This window comes from Medicago truncatula, chromosome 8 (assembly GCF_003473485.1).
Source record: "Medicago truncatula cultivar Jemalong A17 chromosome 8, MtrunA17r5.0-ANR, whole genome shotgun sequence".
Classification (NCBI taxonomy): Eukaryota; Viridiplantae; Streptophyta; class Magnoliopsida; order Fabales; family Fabaceae; genus Medicago; species Medicago truncatula.
Window position 1 is genome coordinate 11,066,154 of NC_053049.1, and position 19,559 is coordinate 11,085,712.

The window sequence follows — 19,559 nt, forward strand, 5'->3', positions numbered from 1 at the left end:
CAATGCATGCTTTTGAGCCCACGTAACTTTCAAAGCCATCATGTATATGATCTATATGTTTTACCAAATATATTAGAATAAAAGTTCACACTCTACTGCATAAATTTTATTTTATTTGCAAGTAAACAAGAACCCTAGAAATATACTACTTCTTACTTGTCTTCCCACATATCCTCTAGGGACAAGACATTGAAATTTGGATCTTATAAAGACGGTGTCCCCCATTGAAAAAACAAGCTCATTTTTCCGACAATAACAAATAGGATTTGATTAATAATGATCCTGAGAGTGATGGATGAAAAAAAAACATTCTTATAAGCTTAAGTGGGTAAGTATATAAAAAGGAATTATAGTTCAACAAGCACGTACGATTGGAAGTCATCTCATAATATATACGCACATAGGATGGCCTCCTCCGCCGTCAGACGCATGTCTAAAGTTGGTCTGAATGTGCATTTTACATACTACATGCAAATACGACATGAAAAATAAATTTTTACTAGACAACCTTCGTATATGGTATATTAAATTGATAGTCATTTATCATTACCTTTAGAAGGATTCCTCCGCTAGACTTGAAAATGTGTGGGCGAAATGGTCTGGGAGGAAGCTTTCCCCTTGTAACCATGGTGGAGGTTGATCCTGGAGATGCTAAGCAACTCTTTGCAGCAGCAACATCCGAGGGTGACATCTTTTTCTGCCTCTTGAAGGAAATATTTGTGGGTGAACGAGTAAATGACAACTTTTTATAAACAACAACGTCGTCATTTAGAAGTATCTACAAGTTAACTAAAATTTTAGTTATATTGAAAAAATTTAAGAGTACATAAAGGTTGTATTGTGTACGTTAATACCTTTGCATGTGGTGATCTCTTATAAATTTTAGTTATATTGAAAATATTTTAATGTTCTTCAGGTAAACCTTATGAATCCTATTCCATCAAAATATTTTAATGTTCTTAAGGTAAACCTTATGAATCCAATTCTTATTACCTCTTCCCATCAAAATACTTCATGTTCTTCAGGTAAACCTTATCAATCCTATTCCAATTACCTCTTCCCATCAAAATACTTCATGTTCTTCAGGTAAACCTTATGAATCTGAATCTGAGAACTCTGTTCATTTTCAAATTGTCACGTTTTGACATTTAACATAAACCAAAACAATTATTAAATGCTACTACTTTGATGGGATAATTTTTACTATTACTATAATAACCTTACTCATTTAATATTCGATTTCATATATTTCTCATTCCATAAATAAATAACTAATGATATTTATTGATAAAAAATAATTAATGTTACATTGAACTTTGAAAATATATATTTAAATAGGAAGAAATTGGTTTCCCAGATTTTTTTTTTGTCCAAATGTTATATTTTTTTTCCAAATATCATAGGAATAAGGTCCGGAAGGAATAAGACTTTGTATTATGTATGTTACTGATTTTTTATTTATTTTTAAATATTAAATCGACTGAGACTTACACAACACACCATATTTTATTTTTTTACCCAGATCTGACCGTTGGTTAATGTAGAATCATCCCTTTCCGTTGTGTGAAATATAAATGTTCATGGTGTTTTTATTTTGAATTGCCTTTTCATTATTATTTTGAAATAATTGGGTATAGCTAATTAGATCAAATCAGACAAATTTATCATCATATGAATCCCTTCCTGAATCGCTTTGTTGCATTTGCATTCTCAATGCCATTGTATGTAATTAAGAAAACCAAAAATGTATTTTGATAAAGTAATAAAATAAATTTATTTTTCTGAAAGCAAAATTGAAGCAGGTTTAACACACATATTTGATCTCCCATTAACATTACCAATGTTAAAAAAGGTTCATTATTACCTTAATAAACAAAAATGTTCATAATTGCAATATACAAAATCAAAAAACCTTCTTCTTAGGACTTTTCTTAAAAATAAAAAACTAACTTAGTTCATTTATTGATGACAATACATTTACGTTTCAATTTTAAGCTTTAATAAAAAAATATTACTCATTATATAAAAATACATCAATAGACAATTCTATGTATGTATCTTATTTTTAGTAGGTTAATGATCTCGTTAACAAGTGGAATTTTTTTTTTCCTTAAAAAAAAAAGTGGATTTTTTTTCTTTCTAATCCGATATTATCAACCCATTTGGTTTTAACCGTATCTTATTTTTTAAATTAATCTCCTCCCATTTGGTTTTACTCATTCGCGTTCCTAAGTGCGTTAACTCCCGCATAAAATAAAATGTCAAACGTATGGGAATTTGCGGTGCGGTTTGGTTCGATTTTGAGGCTAAAATTCATCCGAACCGTAAGCTGAAAAAGTACGCGGTTTGGATTGGATCGGTTGCTGTAGTTTTGCTTATACAATTTTTTTTTTTTGTTTTCAACATTAAAATAAAATTACAAAGATAAAACACAACATATTTTCAGCAATGTTTTAAATTTCATCCAACATTATGATTTTATTTTCATCGAACAATGTACCCAACTACGTACACCAGATTTAAACGTGGACAAAAAGTAATTAAATTTTGTAAAAATTACAAAAGACTAAATTTTTTATCATTCTTTAAGAGTTCAAGTACCACAAAAATATGTCGTTTAAAGGGGAAAAAAAAAAGAGGAAACTTAACAAGAGAAAAAAATATGTCATTTTCTTAAAGTTTCTATTTAGATTGGTAAAATCAAAACCGCAAACCAAACCAAATCATGCGGTTTAGTAAAAAAATTGTCCGAATACATCCGAACCAAGTGCCATTTTTTGCGGTTTCAATTTAGATTGATTCGGTTTGCGGTTTTTCTATTTTATTAGTTCGGTTTTAAACACGCCTACTCAAACGTGATTTAATCTCACAAATATTTTTCAGCTATTATGCAATTAATGAAGGTGCGATTAGCAAATTTCTAAACTTATCTCTTAGCTAGCGAACAGGCCCACCAGCAAGTCCATTACCTACCCTATAAAAAAAGCCCATAGTCGCTGACATGATAAGATTTTGTCAACGCGTGGCAACCCACTTATTTTTCTACTCATTAATCTGTTATTAATTGAGAAATGATATTTGAACATCCATTTAATGACAACTTTTGCAACAACTTTCTCTCTCATACTCACATTATTTTTTACTTTATCTCTCTATTGTTATCGTTTCCATGCCAATACCACTTTTTTCTTTGTAAAATATAGTTGTCAAATAAGTTGTCACCAAATTAATTGTTCAAATAACACTCCTCTTATTAATTTCGGATACCGTTGACAGAATTTTTAAAAACAAATAGACACTGTTTCACCCGGGGAAGAAAGGTTTCCTGTAAAACATCCAGATAACTACATAATATAATCATATATCTTATGATTATGACAATTGCCGCTTCAGTCATGGTTACAATTTACGACCCTCTTTTCCATATTAAATTTGTAGGTTATTGTGAGAAGTCACGTCCGAGCCATTCTTATCAAAATCCTCTTACAAAGTGTGTGTCTACACTTGATGAACTAGAGAGAACTAGAAGACGTGAGAACGTTTCAGATGAAGCCTATGGAAATGAAGTTTTGGAAAAGCTTGTGAAGGGAAATGTTTATCGGAAGCGTGATTGCGGACTACAACTACAACATGTGGTGATAGTGATGAGGAGACATACTTAATCTTAGTATTTTGTTTAAGGTTTTTATGTTGCTTACTTCTTTCTATTTTGTTTAAGGTCTCATCATAGTGTCACTGTACCAATGCAATGTACCAATGCAACATTAATGTTAATTTTTCTATTATAATCTTAATTATTTCTTATTATCCCTTTTTTCAATTCTTTCATTTATCTTTCCATATTATTTATTAAAGAAAATTTTGTAAAACAATTCATAATATCTTTTTTCCACACAATATTAATTGCATTTATTAATATGTGTGAAATGCTCAAAACGTCATACAATTTGGGATGGATGGAGTATAATTAGATGATAATGTGACATTTTACACTAGTGATAATACATAGTTATTTGTGTCAAAAGAAAACGATAGTACATATTTATTTGTGTCCCAAAAAAGAAGTTAGTACATATTTATTAAACTCAATTTAATTATATCAAAAGTTGTTGATTGAAAAAAGAAAAGAAAATTGCTTCTATTTAAATTTCAGGAAATTATACCCTATACCCCTACACTTCAACCTTCACCCCAACAAATTATAAAAACTGTCAATTTTACCCTCTTTTTAATTTTGACTTCACCCCAACAAAATGATTTCACGTGCATAATGTTTTTTAGAAATTGAAGAATTCATTCAACATGTAAGCATCAAAAAACTTCATTGCTTTGCTTTTGGAAGGATTCAATTCCCATCTTAGAATGTTTCTTTCAATGATTTTGATTCCATTATACCATTTACGTTTATGATCAAATTGGGAAAATTAAAATGAATTAGGTTAATAAAGCGACGCAATGATTTATTGTTTTGTAGTATCAGATACAAGTTCTATCCTCTGCCTTCTAGTAAGCAATGATCCGTTGAAATCAAAGCCTTTGAATTGTCATCAATTTTCCCAATGATATAGTCAAGCAGTTCCATGTGAATTTTTCAACGTGAAAAATTATGTTATGGGTGTTGGTTTCGGATGATAAATTGGATTTTGGTTTTAGGGAAATGGAATTAGAGAGATAAGGCTAATCGAAATTGGGTTGTTGTTTTGGTGGAAGATTGCGGTGGAAGAATTTACACGGTGGTACCGATGAGGGTGTAAGGAACCTATATAATTTCATAAAATTAAGGCTAAAATATGGTTTTGGTCCCTGCAAATATGTCTCGTTTTGGTTTTAGTCCCTGCAAAATTTTTTTGTTGTTTTTGGTCCCTGCAAATATGTCTCATTTTGGTTTTGGTCCCTGGCTCCACTTTTGTGATAATTTGCACACGTGTCACATGATGACTTAACCATTTATTAGAGAAATAGTCCCTGCAAAATCTTTTGATTTTGAAAAAGGTCCTTGCAAAATATTTTGTTTTTGGAAATAGTCCCTGTTTGCAGGGACCAAAAACAACAAAATTTTTTTGCAGGGACTAAAACCAAAACGAGGCATATTTGCAGGGACCAAAACCATATTTTAGCCTAAAATTAAAATGTACAGAAACTTTTGTTGGGGTGAGTGAAAATAAAAAAGGGGTAAAATTGACATTTTCAATAGTTTGTTGGGGTGAATGATTAAATGTAGGGTATAATTTCCTAAATTTCATTTTAAAGAAAGAATTAAGACTGATTTATCAAACAATTAAACTAAAGTGGTTAATAAATTTCATTTAAGGACGAATCATTTAGAAGAATCCAAGTTCAAAATATGGTTGTAATAATTTTTGTTCAGACTTTACTTTTTTTTTTCCACCAAATTCCGAATGACTAGAGTCACCAATTTTTTTTCTATGAAAAGGGCAAAAAAGGAACACGAAAAAGAAAATTAAGGGTAAAAACTAAACTCTTTTGCTTTCTTAACAAATGCCGTTATGGCAAGACACTTTTTTTTTTCTTAAAAGTTTTTTTTTTTCTTTTGAAAAAATGACAAGACGCTTATTTGCAAGACTCTCAAACAATTATAAAAAACAAAATTATATTTTTGGTAATTTAATTTAGACTGGTGTTAGTCATACCCCAAAAAAAAACAAGTTACACCCGAATTTATTTAAAATTTTACAATAATACCAAAATTGCCCTCTTCATATAAATTTTTAAAAACCCATCTTTTATGATCATTCTGAACCCTTACCCCCTTTCATCCACAAATCACCATAGATGTGCAACCAATATCTGAATCAACATCTTTGTTATTGATCTGTACTATATTCATAAAGGTTAGTGAATTTCATGAATTTTATTTTCGATGAGTTTCTATTTGTTTATTGTTTGTTTTGGTATGAGATATGTTCAATTTAGGTTAGTGTAAATTAAGTTTACTTATGTTCAATTTAGGTTAATGTAAATTTAGTTTACTTATGTCAATGTAAATTAAGTTTACTTATGTTCAATTTAGGTTAATGTAAATTTAGTTTACTTATGTTCAATCTAAGTTAATGTAAATTTAGTTTACTTACGTTCAATTTAGGTTAGTGTAAATTCAGTTTACATGTATATAAGAGGTTAGTGTAAATTCAGGTTAGTTACGTTCAATCTAGGTTAATGTAAATTAAGTTTACTTATGTTCAATCTAGGTTAATGTAAATTCAGTTTAGTTACGTTCAATCTAGGTTAATGTAAATTAAGTTTACTTATGTTCAATCTAGGTTAATGTAAATTCAGTTTACTTACTTTCAATATAGGTTAATGTAAATTAAGTTTACTTATGTTCAATTTAGCTTAATGTAAATTAAGTTTACTTATGTTCAATTTAGGGGTATATTAGTCATTCTGGAGTGTAACTTGTTTTTTTTGGGGTGTGACTAGCACCAGTCTTTAATTTAATTTTAAATAATGATTTGGTCCTTTATATTTTTTTGTTTCATTCATTTACATAGGAATTTCAAGCTTCAAATCTTATTACTTTATTTTCTCTTTCATTCATGTTTGCATATAAATCTTAGATTTAAAACTTAAATACGTCCTGTAAGTCCTAACTCAACTAGCAAAAATGTCGAAATTATTAGGTCGGACGTCATGACCTGAGTTCGAACCCCGGTACCTCCACTTTGTGTGTGTGAGTTTATGATGGCTTACCCAAAAAAAAAAAAAAAAAAAACATAAATACACATGCAAATGGATCAAAAGAGCAAAAGTAAAATAATAAAGACATATCACCAAATCGGATTAAAAATGCAATATGACCATTATAAAACAATTATATTAGTCTACGTGATGTTATTTTTTTTTTTTGAAAGGAAATCTAACTGATATTAATAATAATTTGTCCTATTGTAAAAAACCAAATAAAAATAACCGTTACTATAACTAATAACTGTAAGCCATAGTCACTCCCTGTCCATCTTTGTAGGAGCCATACATTGCTCGAAATTGCTTCTCTATCATTCATAACATTCACCATTAATTAAATAGTATCATTATGGATAATAAACACCAATCACTAGACCCAAAACCTCTCAATCCAATTCAACTTCATCTTGTTTCATTTTCAGTTCCTTGCTAAACACTCAATCAATGGCGTTTCCTTACTTGGAAGCTGTTATAGGTGAATGTCTCTCTTCTATCTACAATGCCTGAGTTGCATTGCATTGTTGTATCAATTTTTAATTTTGAAATTTGTAGTTGTTACTTTTTTAGGGAAATGATTTTGTTATTCATTTTGGATTTCTACATCTTTTTGTTGGATTTTGAGTTTAGGGTTTAGAATGATGTTTTGTTACTTTCTATTGTCAGAATGGAAAAAGATTACTTAGTTTTTAGATGAGTAATGATATTCATACACTAATTTTTTCCAGCGACATCTGGCGAATCACATTAAAAAATATGGTTAATTCAGTTGAGTAGATTAGATTATAAATTCAATTCACGGTCGAAATTGTGGTTAATTGAATTCAACTACATGTTTAACCATAATTTTGCAGGTGCAGGGAAAATTAAACATTTTTGTTTTTAGATGGTAGGTGGTCACTTTGATTTTGCTTCCTGAAATATATATCAGTTGAGAATAAGAAAAATTAACCATTGATTCTATATGGAAACACGGATGATAAGAATTAAGAAATAAAACTTGGGGATTAAAACTCATAATTCATTTTATACTTTTATTCATGGAAGTTTAGCAGCTCAATCTAAAGAATGGAAGTTTTTCAGACTTTCATTCTATATGGAATTATGGATGGTAAGAGTTAAGCAAGAAGGGGCTGAGTTATACTTGCTTACGCACCGGCTTTTCCTTGAAAAATTAGCGGGTTTGCCTCAACCTAAAGCTGTTTTGGTGGCCAATGATGGTTGGCTGACTAATTAATATGATCAAATTTTGTCAACCGGAACATTTGAGGGTTCTTTTTATCTTTTACAAGATCATACTGTGTCAATTCATCTAAGTAGTTTATTTGCAGCAAGTTTGATTGATAAGGAGGACTAGCTATTAGATGTGTTGTCTCTGGAAATAAAATATAGTATTTACCTGATCTCCTGTTTTCTTCGAATCCGTTTTCAGGGTTTAAGATATTAATGTACTTTTTTGAAACTTACTTGGAAGTGCGGCAACTTAGGGCAAACAAACTTACTACTCTTCCAAAGACTTTAGAAGGAGTAATCAGCGAAGATACATTTCAGAAAACTAGATCCTATAGCCTTGATCACAGGTTTTTATTTTGTTTTATGTAGATTTCTTATCCTATTAGATGTTGATGTGTAATTATGAAGTTTTATTCCAGTATGTCTTGCTAGTAACTCTTATACATGGCTGTTCACTATTTCAGTCGCTTCCATTTTGTTTGCCAATTTGTGACAATAGTGAGGGATTCTGCAATTTTGTTCTTTGGGGTAATGCCCTGGTTTTGGAAGGTGAGGATTTGTTTCATGTTTATGAATCTCATGTTTATAACTGTCTTCATATCATTACTGTTTAATGATTATACTTGATTGCAGAAATCAGAAGATTTTATGACATTAATTGGTCTAAACGCAGACAATGAAATATTGCATAGCATTGCCTTTTTAGCTGGTTGCATGATCTTGCTACAGGTATCTGTAACTCTAACATCTCTAATGCGGTTACTAACAAATCATAATTCTGAAAGATACTAACAAATCATACTACAATAAATATTAATGTCTCAACACTCACACTCAAAGTGGAACATATATATCATATGCATCCATCTTGTCACATATGTAAGTTATCCGAGGACTTCGTATCGTATTGATGTAGTGAAGATATCAGGAAGTTGATCCTTAGAGTTGACAAAAAGAAGTTCTGATGACTCTAGAGAGGATCTTTTCCCTAATGAAATGACAATAAACTTCTACATGCTTTGTCCTCTCGTGAATAACTGGACTGGAGGAGAGGTGTAAAGCTGATTGGTTATCACGTACAAGTTCCATTTGACCAACCTCACAAAAATATAGTTCTTGTAGTAAATGTTTCAAAACGAACCATAGCTCGACACTTGACTTCTGTACTCGATCGGGTAACAACAGTCTTTTTTTTGCTCTTCATATGAAATCATATTTCCTCGTACAAAAATACAATAACCAGAAGTAGGCCGCCTATCACTAGCATCTCCTGCCCAATCGACATCTGAATACCCAACGTTATTAGTGTGGCCTCTATCACTTCAAACAAGTTCTTTTCCAAATGTTCTTTTGATGTGCTTAAGCATTCAAACAACTGCGTTCCAATGACTGTCACAAGGAGAGTTAAGGAACTAACTCATGAAATCAATGTTCATATTCAAATACTTATATTTTATTGAAATCAATGTTGTACTTTTTTATATTCAAATCTTATATTTTAATGAAATCAATGTTGTACTTTTTGTTTTGCAGATAACAAAGTTGCCACTTTCTTTGTACTTTTTATTTGTGCTTGAAGCCCATCATGATTGTAATAAGGTTTATGCTATTTATAGTTATTTGTGTAGTTTGAATATTTCTTCTTTTGGTTCAAGTTATTAGTTTAATTTAACATCTCATCTTACTAAATGCTGATATGTAACAATGTTTCCCATATCAAGTCCACACCTGCTTATACTGCTGGGGTATTCTTCGTAAATATGATTAAAGGAATAATTGTTGCTGCATTAGTTGGTCCTCCTATTGTCACTGCAATTATTTACTTAGTACCGGTAAGATTCTATTCTCTGTTGAGAAAACTACGGCATACAAACTGTATTCAGAATATTGGATACTGTTAAAATATTTAATCACTACTTGCTTTGATTGTGGCATTTTCTGCTCTTTGATCATATGTTGTTGTCGTCATGATATTTTTCCTGCCAAAGTGCTTATTTTCTCTTTTGATGTTCATATGAATATTTATAGAAAGGAGGCCCTTATTTGGCCATCTATGTATGGGCATTAGGGAATGTCTTTATTATCTACGAGCAGCTAATAGCTCCGCTCTTCAAAAAGATCACTCCGGTTAGTATCTTTGTCCTCTTAATCATTTTGAAATTAATGTAAGCATGTACTTTATTTGTTTATAATATCATTCCCCTCACAATGATCTGGTTACCAGCTGCCTGAAGGTCAACTCAGAGAAAATTGAGGAACTCGCTGCCTCCCTCAAGTTTCCAGCAAGGAAGTTGTTTGTCGTCGATGGATCTAAATGGTCAAATAAACACAGCAATGTAAGGATGGGACTTCTGTAACTATAACACAGTTCATAATGTTATTATGCATATATTTTCTTACATATCAAATGGTTTTCTTATTTTCTACTCTTTCAACAACTTTAATGTTTATGATGATATTGAGGATAATTTTGGGTTGCACTATATCTGTTTAATTAATATTTGATGTATTTATACATAAATTTATCGAGAACAAGGTTTTGGTGCTGAGTTGCTTGATAGATTAGTTCTCAGCATTTTCTTTTATGATGAAAAGATGTACAAGGCAAATCCCATGATAATAGGGATTAAATCTGGCCTAATTTTATAAGAGATGTATACTAGGAAATAAAAATATTTACATAAAGGAAGGAGGCACAAGAGTCCACATTAGATTAGATTCCAAGGCAATCATCTCAATCTCATCAATCATAGCATGTAGCCAAACATGATGAGAAAAAGCTGCCTTTGGAGACTTGGGAATAATGACAGAAGAGAGAGCATATATAGAAGTGTAGTGTGTAGGTGATAAGCGATGAACTTGGGAAATTATAAATGGGATAAGGATTATGGCTGGAACCTGTACCTCTACGTAGTGTAATAGGAAAGCTGTCTAACAGGGTAGACGGATCCGAAGTAGAAAAGGAGACCGGGGCAGAAGGGAAGCATGGACGGCACAGATAAGTTTGCGGGGGAAGAGGATGAGGAGGCTTCGTAGGAGAAGATGGAGCTGACTGATCAATGACAGATGTCTATTGAATTACCAAAACAAGGGAAGGAATAGGTAATCCCTGAGACTTGGACTCGGACACAATGGGAGATATAAAGAGTGGTGTATCCTCAAAGAATGTGACATCAACAAACATGTAGAAGCTATGCGTTGATGGACAATAGCACTTATATCCTTTCTAAACTCTTGAATCGCTGAGAAAGACACATTTAACTGCACGAGCAAACATTTTATCTAAACCTTGAGTAAGATCATGAATAAAGCTATGTGTGCTTAGACAAATATTTTATTTTTCAATTTATACAATCAAATATTTAAGATTCTTATGGTGATGTAACTCATGAAGATGGTTTACCGGAGAGTGTCTTTACTTTTGTCTGGCAGTATTCGGCCGGATTAGTAATAATAAAAAAACTTTTACTAATCTAAAAAACTTTTTCATTCTTGTTGAATTTCTCATTTCATAAAAAAAGGGAGTAAATAAAGTCTCTCAAAAATGTCACTAATATCTTACCTCTATTATTAAATTTGCTTGACATGACATTTCTAAGCATGTATTGCAGGTCCAAATGACTGGACTCCTCCACAACACAGGAATTTTACTTAATGACAAAATAGTTCAGCAGGTTTGGGTCTACTAACTGTTGAGCATATTTTCATATATTAAATTTTTGTGAGGCTTTTTTCCTATGTAATCTTTGAGTAATTATTTATTACTAGATTCTTGAACCATCTGCGAAAATTGCTGCGCTGTTCAACATCTTCCAAATCTCTTTCATTTAAAATACCTCAATCAAAAAGTTCCAAATATAAAAATCTAGGATAGGGTTGGTTTCAAAAAACTACTCTAGTTCAAGCTTTTGTTCAAATTAGTTGATATTTGTATATCAGATTGATCCTACATCATCAAAAACATCAAGTTTTTCCTTCAATGGTAGTTAATGGCCATTAAAGGTCTAATTTGATGTCATTTTAAGCACCAACTTGATGGGGAAAATGTGAGATCCAATGTAATATCACACATTTCATTGGAGAACCAAAATGTGCACATGCATGCATAATGGCTGGTGATTTGAATTTTCTGACGAATGTTGATTTCTAACGCATTGCGTTTTTTTCGGACTTTTGGAGTCTAACAATCTCAGAGGCAAGAAGGGGAAAAGTTTGATTGTTAAAGATAGTCAGTTGAATCCAACAAGTCGATTAAAATGTGAACCTTTCCTTACACACCCTCAGCAGCATGAATTTGCTGAAAATACTCATGTTCTTGGCATTTCTTGCATATAGGACTGCCACATTGCAAAATAATATTATACGGTGCTCGGTTTAAAAGTAAAAAGAAGTCACATTATTCAAACAACAAAATGTACATTTCTAACAAAATTTTCAATACATTTGGGGGAACTGTTGGCCTTCTTACAAGTGAAGGCAACCCATGGTCCTCATCTTTTATGGTATACTTGGTCATGGTTGATCTTACATTACCAAATATCGTATTGCAGGACAAAAATGATGAGGAAGTGTTAGCTGTTATTGCCCACGAATTGGGGCATTGGAAGCTCAATCACTTTGTGCCACTTTATGTTGCCATGCAGGTTTGTGTAATAGCGTTCTTGTAAGTAAATACTTGATTGCCTCTGTGTTGATTAGGCAGGATCCGTTACTGACAGAAAATCCACAACTGGATATTACGTCTATGTTTGCGAAATCTAGTTACTTGGAGAAGTAAGAATATTCAGTCCATTAACCAGACACTATAGGTTTAGAATAGTCTATTTAAATGAATTAGTGCATATACTTTATTGCCGCCTTTGAAATATATTAGAAACTTTTTCTACATTGTTGCATTTTATGTAACTGAGCAATTTATATGGCAAGGAAATGAACTTGTAAATTTAGTGAAGTTATCTTTTATAGAATATCTTTAGAAACATAAATTCATTTTTCAATCAGATTAGCTCAAGATAATTTGATTAGAATATGCCATCCCTTGCGTTGCTTGAGCTATTCAATTCATTATGGAGCCGAGAAAATGATTTGGTGGAATAGGCATTACGACATTACAATATTTGACTTAGAGATTTGTAACACTTCAATCTGTTGGTGTTTGCCTTACATATTCTCTTGCAATTGATACAGTTTGTTCCACTGTTGAATGGTGGAGGATTTACTCTTGCGAGAAACTCGACAGATCTGTTTCAAAGTTTTGGGTTTCATTCACAGCCAGTCATCATTGGACTCATCATATATCTGGTACTTTCTAAAATTATAACTGGCATGGATGGCAGTAAAACAAGTTATTTCCATTGAACCCAAAAAATAAAATAAGAACCACTTTATTTAATCTAACAATTAACTATTAACATTTGCATTAAAAAAAGTATAAATCCGCGTTTTTTTTTTAGCTTTGTGGTGATCCTAAATAATTAAATGAAAAATATATCGTAGTAATCGGTTGTATGTTGGAGTATTTGAAGTTACCTCTAGGGATTGGTTTCTATATTTCTTTATTCTATGGGATTGGTTTCTATGCAGCATTACTTTTACGCTTTTGAATTGAACTTAATTTAACCTCACAAACTCGGCTTGTAAGGTAAACAGTGTCTCCCATTTACAAACAATAATATTTCTGTGGTCAGGAAGATTCTCATTTAACAGCAAATATTATTGATTAAAGTCATATTCGAGCACAATTTATATCTGGAAACGACAAAAAATGTACAACACCTCTGCACATACAGAGCAACACAACGAGCCTGCATGTGCCAAAGCAGGAACAACGAAAACCAAAACAGAACCTAAGATACAACACTAGGACTCATGAAATAAACCAATACGAGGACTATAACTCTCTTAAAGAGAGTCTGCTGCTCTCGCATGAAAAGAGCAGCCACCATATAACGAAAAACCACCCGACCTAAAATAACCAAAACAGGATATTACGAGACTGAAAATTGCAGCAAGATACAATTATCAACTCAGCAAAGCCTTGAGACAGTCACAGCAAAATAACACCAACCGCTCTGACTCCTTGTACGTGGGACGTTGACTCCTTGTATGCATTATGAATGAGTGGTCAAGGAGATTAATACCACTCTGATACCATGATGAGAGTATGGATTTTGAATGACATAAATGATATTTTGACACACAAATTTGACTACAATGCATATATATTATTAGTTATGTTGATGTTAATAAATATAACAAGATTTCAAATCTCATTAATCAAGCACTAAAGATAATTAATTAATCATGATTTTAAACGTAATAAGTCACGATTTTAAACGTCAAATATACATGATATCCATTAGAACTTAGAAGGAGATGTTTGTACTAATACTAAAGGTGACACCTAAAAAGGGCTTGTTGAAGGTATAGAGTTTTAGATAAGGAAGGAAGAGAGTATTAGCACTTAGGTTTGAACCTGCATGATTATTGCAAACCAAGATTTTTGTTGGAAAGTACATGACATTATTTCACTTGTCTTTGCAGCTTATTGCAGCTCCCCTCAACTACATAGTTATGTTTGGTCGAAACCATCTGTTTAGATCAATTGAATTTCAGGTTACATTCCTTTACCTATTCAGCTCAATAATGGAGAGAAGATGATGGAATGAAATATAGCTGTGTACTTTAATGTTATTCGGAAAATTCAGTTCATACTTTATAATTTACTACATATTTTCACCGAAACCAACCTTAGTGCTGGTCCTTTCACTTCTTCTATTTCTCTCCCTCCGACTCTGGTATTTACATATATCATCTAATGCAGGCTGATGCTTTTGCTGTAAAGCTTGGATATAAATCTGCACTCCGGTCCGTTCTTGTGAAGAAACAGGTGATTTATTTACAATGTATACTTTTCAATTTCATTATTTGGTACTAAAGTAGTGAGTAGTATTTGTTCATATCGAAACGATGCTACATTCTAATTGTTTTTGGTTTGTCCTTCAGATGGAGAATCTGATGGAGTTTAATGCCGATCCTTGGTACTATGCTTATCGTGTAATTCAGCCTCCTGCTGTTTTGAGATTGACTGCAATGGATGAATTGGATAAGAAGGCAGATTAGGCTAGGCCTAGCAACGTTTAGATGAAGAGCTGGAAAATTTCATTTCACTGCAACTTCATGGGTTAAAGTGAAAAGAGAAGCATATTAAGAAGAGAGATTGGAAAATTAGAAGATATAGTTTTATTCATGTAGTTGGATGGATACACATACATACACAACACATATACTATACTCATACACAATACAATAGAGTTACATTCTAAATTAAAATAACAATTTTATTAGATAGTCTCATGCAAAAGATCTACATCACTAGTCTATCATCCAATGCCTCCATTTTTTCCACCGGATGTTATTTTCCTTCGGTAGAGAAGCCATGTTATACTTTTTGCTCAATTCTTTAAATTTACTGTCTAAAAATTAAAGAAGTCAAGTTCAAACAAATTCCACTGACACTTTTGAATCAAGGCAATAAAAATGAAATCCACAAGGCTATCTGAGACCACTAGCTCCTACTATAGAAAATGATCATGAATGATTTGCATCCTTTGAATTAGAATGAGTAAAATCACCAAGTAAAACTGATTGATTCAAAATGCATATTTTCAACTAAACCAGATGAGCAAATGAATGCTACCTCATGTCTCATTTGTTTAGATCCTGAAACAAGAACTCCCACACTTGACCCTTTCATTTCAATTAGTAGTCCTCTAAAAAAACCAAAAATCCTACGACATGTTGTGCAATGGTTTTTCCAGAAAATGAGCGAGTGTTCGTCAAATTCATAGGTTGCTTTATGAACAAGACGAATCCGTGTGGTGTCTTTCGACAGGAAAAAAAGGATAAAACAAAAGAAAATGCAGTAAATGCAAGTCAAAGCTAAAAGTTAAAAACGCAGAAACATAAAAAAAAAAAAAAAAAAAAAAAAAAAAAAGGTCAATTGCATTGCATTAAAGTTAAGGTGGTTCGATAAATCAGATTACATACATTCTATATGACTCTTTTCTCTAGACGTCGGTGCTTCGAGTGCTTGGAATTTCTATAAATGATTTGCAACCCGTTTTTCCTATGAAAAACTCTTATTTATACATAGAAAAATAAGTGAAAAAGCTAAACTCCCACGAGCCCCACTTCTTCCATCAAATAACCGCTTGACTTCCACGTCTTCCATGAGAGGGAACTGCTGCATTTGAATTCAAATTCTTCCCGCCTCAACAGTAAATGCTTGTCTTCGGCGAACTTGTATTCTTGGCTTACGTCTTGTCGAACTCCGGAGCTTTTAAACCCTTTCACACATAGTTTTAAAACTCGGACCGGTCATCAACTCGGTGGGGATACTGGGTCACTGGGTCAATGGTCGAACCGTCGGGTCATTGGTTGAACCGCATGATAGAACCGGATTAAACCGATGACTCGATAGTATGACTCGGTCTTAATTCTTTATATTTAGATTTAAATTATCATTTACATAGCTTTTTATGAAAGATAAAAATACTAAAAGCAAACAAAGTGTTTTTTTCTTTTTTACAATAAAAGCCAACAAAGTCTTTTTACAAGAAAAACCGAAATACACCTATTTATTAAAAAAAACCAACTAGGTCACTACAGTGCACACATAAAGAAAGACAACTTTCCTTTTTTTTTTTTTTTTTTTTTTTGCCATTTTGGCGAAAAAAAAAGTCAAATTTTTTAAGAGTGAATCATCAACTCCATCCTTGAATTTGTAAGGATGGGCCAAAATCGTTCTCCAATTATGCGAAATATCAAATTAGTTCCTGAGTTTGTCATATGTCAATCAATTTAGTCCCTCCGTCCAATTTAGGTGTTAACGATGTTGATGTGGCCGTTAACCTCTCACATGGGTCTCCATGTCAGATGTCACATAAGCAGAGACTAATTTGGCCGATAGTGACCAAAATTTCCAAGGACTAAATTTATTGATTTGCATAAAATGTTTTGCTTTTTCTTCCCCAAATATATAAAATTGGAAGCCTAATTTTACAATCTATAATCTACACTCCAAAATCCCCAAAATTTCTTCCAATAATTAGTGGTAACGTTCTTCCCTAATTCAAAAAACTTCAAACCCTAATTATTTGACTAACTATCAAATCGATCCCTACATAATATTAAAAACCCGTCAAATAAGTCCTTGAATTATTTAATCAGATATCAATTTGATTCTTGAAGCATGTATGTGCATAACAAAGTAAAAAAGTCAGAAGACACAACTTGATCCTGAAATATTGCATTGGCAAAAGCAATCCAACTATGGGGCATAATTGAAACAAGTCTAAATATTACATTTCCAAAAGCATATTCTAAATACGTTTCCAACAAACATCACTTCTTTGGAAATCCGAGGGTTGGAATAAACTCCATGAATTTAGGTTGAGTCGGACCAGATGGTCCATAACTTGGATATGGTACTCTAATAACGGCAGAAGCAGTTGGATGTGCTGGTGTAGGACCCCTAACTGGTGTTTGTTTAGGCCTCTCATTTGAAATAATAGGTCCTCTAATGTCATACCTCCTTGTAGTAACACCTTGCAATTACATTTTCAATCAAATCAGTCCCTAAATTATAACATATTCAATCAAACCAGTTCTTAACTTATTACACATACTAGCAAATCGATCCTTAAAATTTAAGAGTTATATCAGTCCATGCACTATTTCATTTGCAACAACATTGTCAGCATTTTGAGCATTTGCAACAACATTTCCAGCACCTTCTGTATTTTCTGGCACAACATTTCCAACATTTTCTGCATTTCTTGGCACAACATTTTCTGCATTTTCAACATTTTCTTCTTCTAGCTCAGTATCAATCCAGTCTTTTGGTCTCCTATCAACACTCTGCTTCACACAACTTCTTGAGTTATGACCAATCAATCCACACCTTTCACATTAAGTGTCATTGTAGGGTTTGTTACTTAGCTTGTACTTCAAGCAACCTAACCAAACTTGTGTATATAAGCTAAACTCTTGTACATATGTTACTACTTCAATATACATTCAATTTCATCAATCATATAACTTTTCTCCTCTCTCAATTTCTCTCTATATTCACAAATACACTAAACCAGAAAAACCTAAGAATTGTTTCTTGTTGTTTAAGCTTCATAGATGCGCTATCAAATGTTAGTTTTTCATTGTTATTTAGAAGTTGAATACATGTCCTTCTTATCTTTCATTCCATCCCCTAGATCCTTGGTAGTATTTGTTCCTAGCGAAAAAGTGTTGCATTCTAATTGTTTTTGGCTTGTCTCACTTGAGTGTTGGAACACATGCAGATACACAACTCTCCTTCGGTGAAGAAGGACTTGTGGCGGACTCACGGAGGATCCATGACAGATTCCTCCCTCTTCGCAACAATTCCCAATTCTCATATCATCTTTTTTAGGTTCGAAAGGATCATAGTTATATCTAAAAAATACAATTTTATTAGATAGTGTCATACAAAAGATCTACACCACTAATTATGATGCATTCTTTAAATTTAATGTCCAAAAATTATGATGCATCTGTCTTTAGTTATTTACTAATTATTTTCATCATAAAGATATTTTTAAATGTCCTTTAAGTACAACTTAATTATTAAAATGTTGCAATAACATTTATATGATGAGGTATAGATTTGAGCCTTCCATTCTCCATTTTCAATATTTACTATAATCTTTAGGGTGTGTTTGGATTGAGGGTTTAGAAGAGGAAGGGAGGGGGGTTTACTTTTCTTTTTTAAATAACGGACTATATATCATGTTTTTCTAAAATAAATTATGTGTGATTGAATAATTATATGATCGTTTATCATGTTAATATGTTAATTTTTTAAAAAAACATTTCATAATATTCATAATTTAAAATTGAAAAGTAAATCTTCTCCTCCCTTCTCCTCCTAAACCCTCCATCTAAAGACACACTTATAATGTTTCTTTTCAAGTTGCAGTAGTTAAAGTTAATTGATAAATAAATTGTTCTCCATTATTCCAACATATCAAGGTCAAGAGTTAAAGATGTATAAGAGAAAGTAATAAAAAGAACTAAAGAACATCTTTGAGTGTAGGATTCAGCAATCATACTCTTTAAAAAAGATAAAAAAATGTCATAAGATAAGTAATAAAGAAAATGTCTTTCTTTTTTGGTCGTATATCATGATGTCTTTGTCATAAAGAGCTCTCCACTAGCAGCGTATTTTATTCTCTTATACATTTTGTATCTTAATAAAAATTTCACAATAAGTTTTCTACGACTTTTTCAACATAAATTAGTTATTGCTTTTTTTTTTACAAAATAAATTAATTATTGTTAAATGGTGGTCGAAACTTAATATATATAATACCTATATTTTCTTTGTTCTTAAATCTTAACTATAAGATCATTTAAAAAATAAATTCTCTATCCTTAAATATAAATTCCTCTACGAATTTCTAGACGCGTTTACTATTCTTATTTTAAAATATTCTCCTTATTAATATTATCAAATTTATCTTAAAATATAAAAAAGTAATAATATTGAATAATCAGTAAGGTTGCCACTTTTTACTCTAGCTCTCAAG

General features: G+C 31.9%; 1 pseudogene; it reads left to right on the top strand.

Moving 5' to 3' along the window:
* The first annotated feature begins 7,072 nt into the window (after window positions 1-7,072).
* LOC25500836 (CAAX prenyl protease 1 homolog) lies at window positions 7,073-15,179 on the top strand (annotated as a pseudogene).
* Window positions 15,180-19,559: the final 4,380 nt, after the last annotated feature.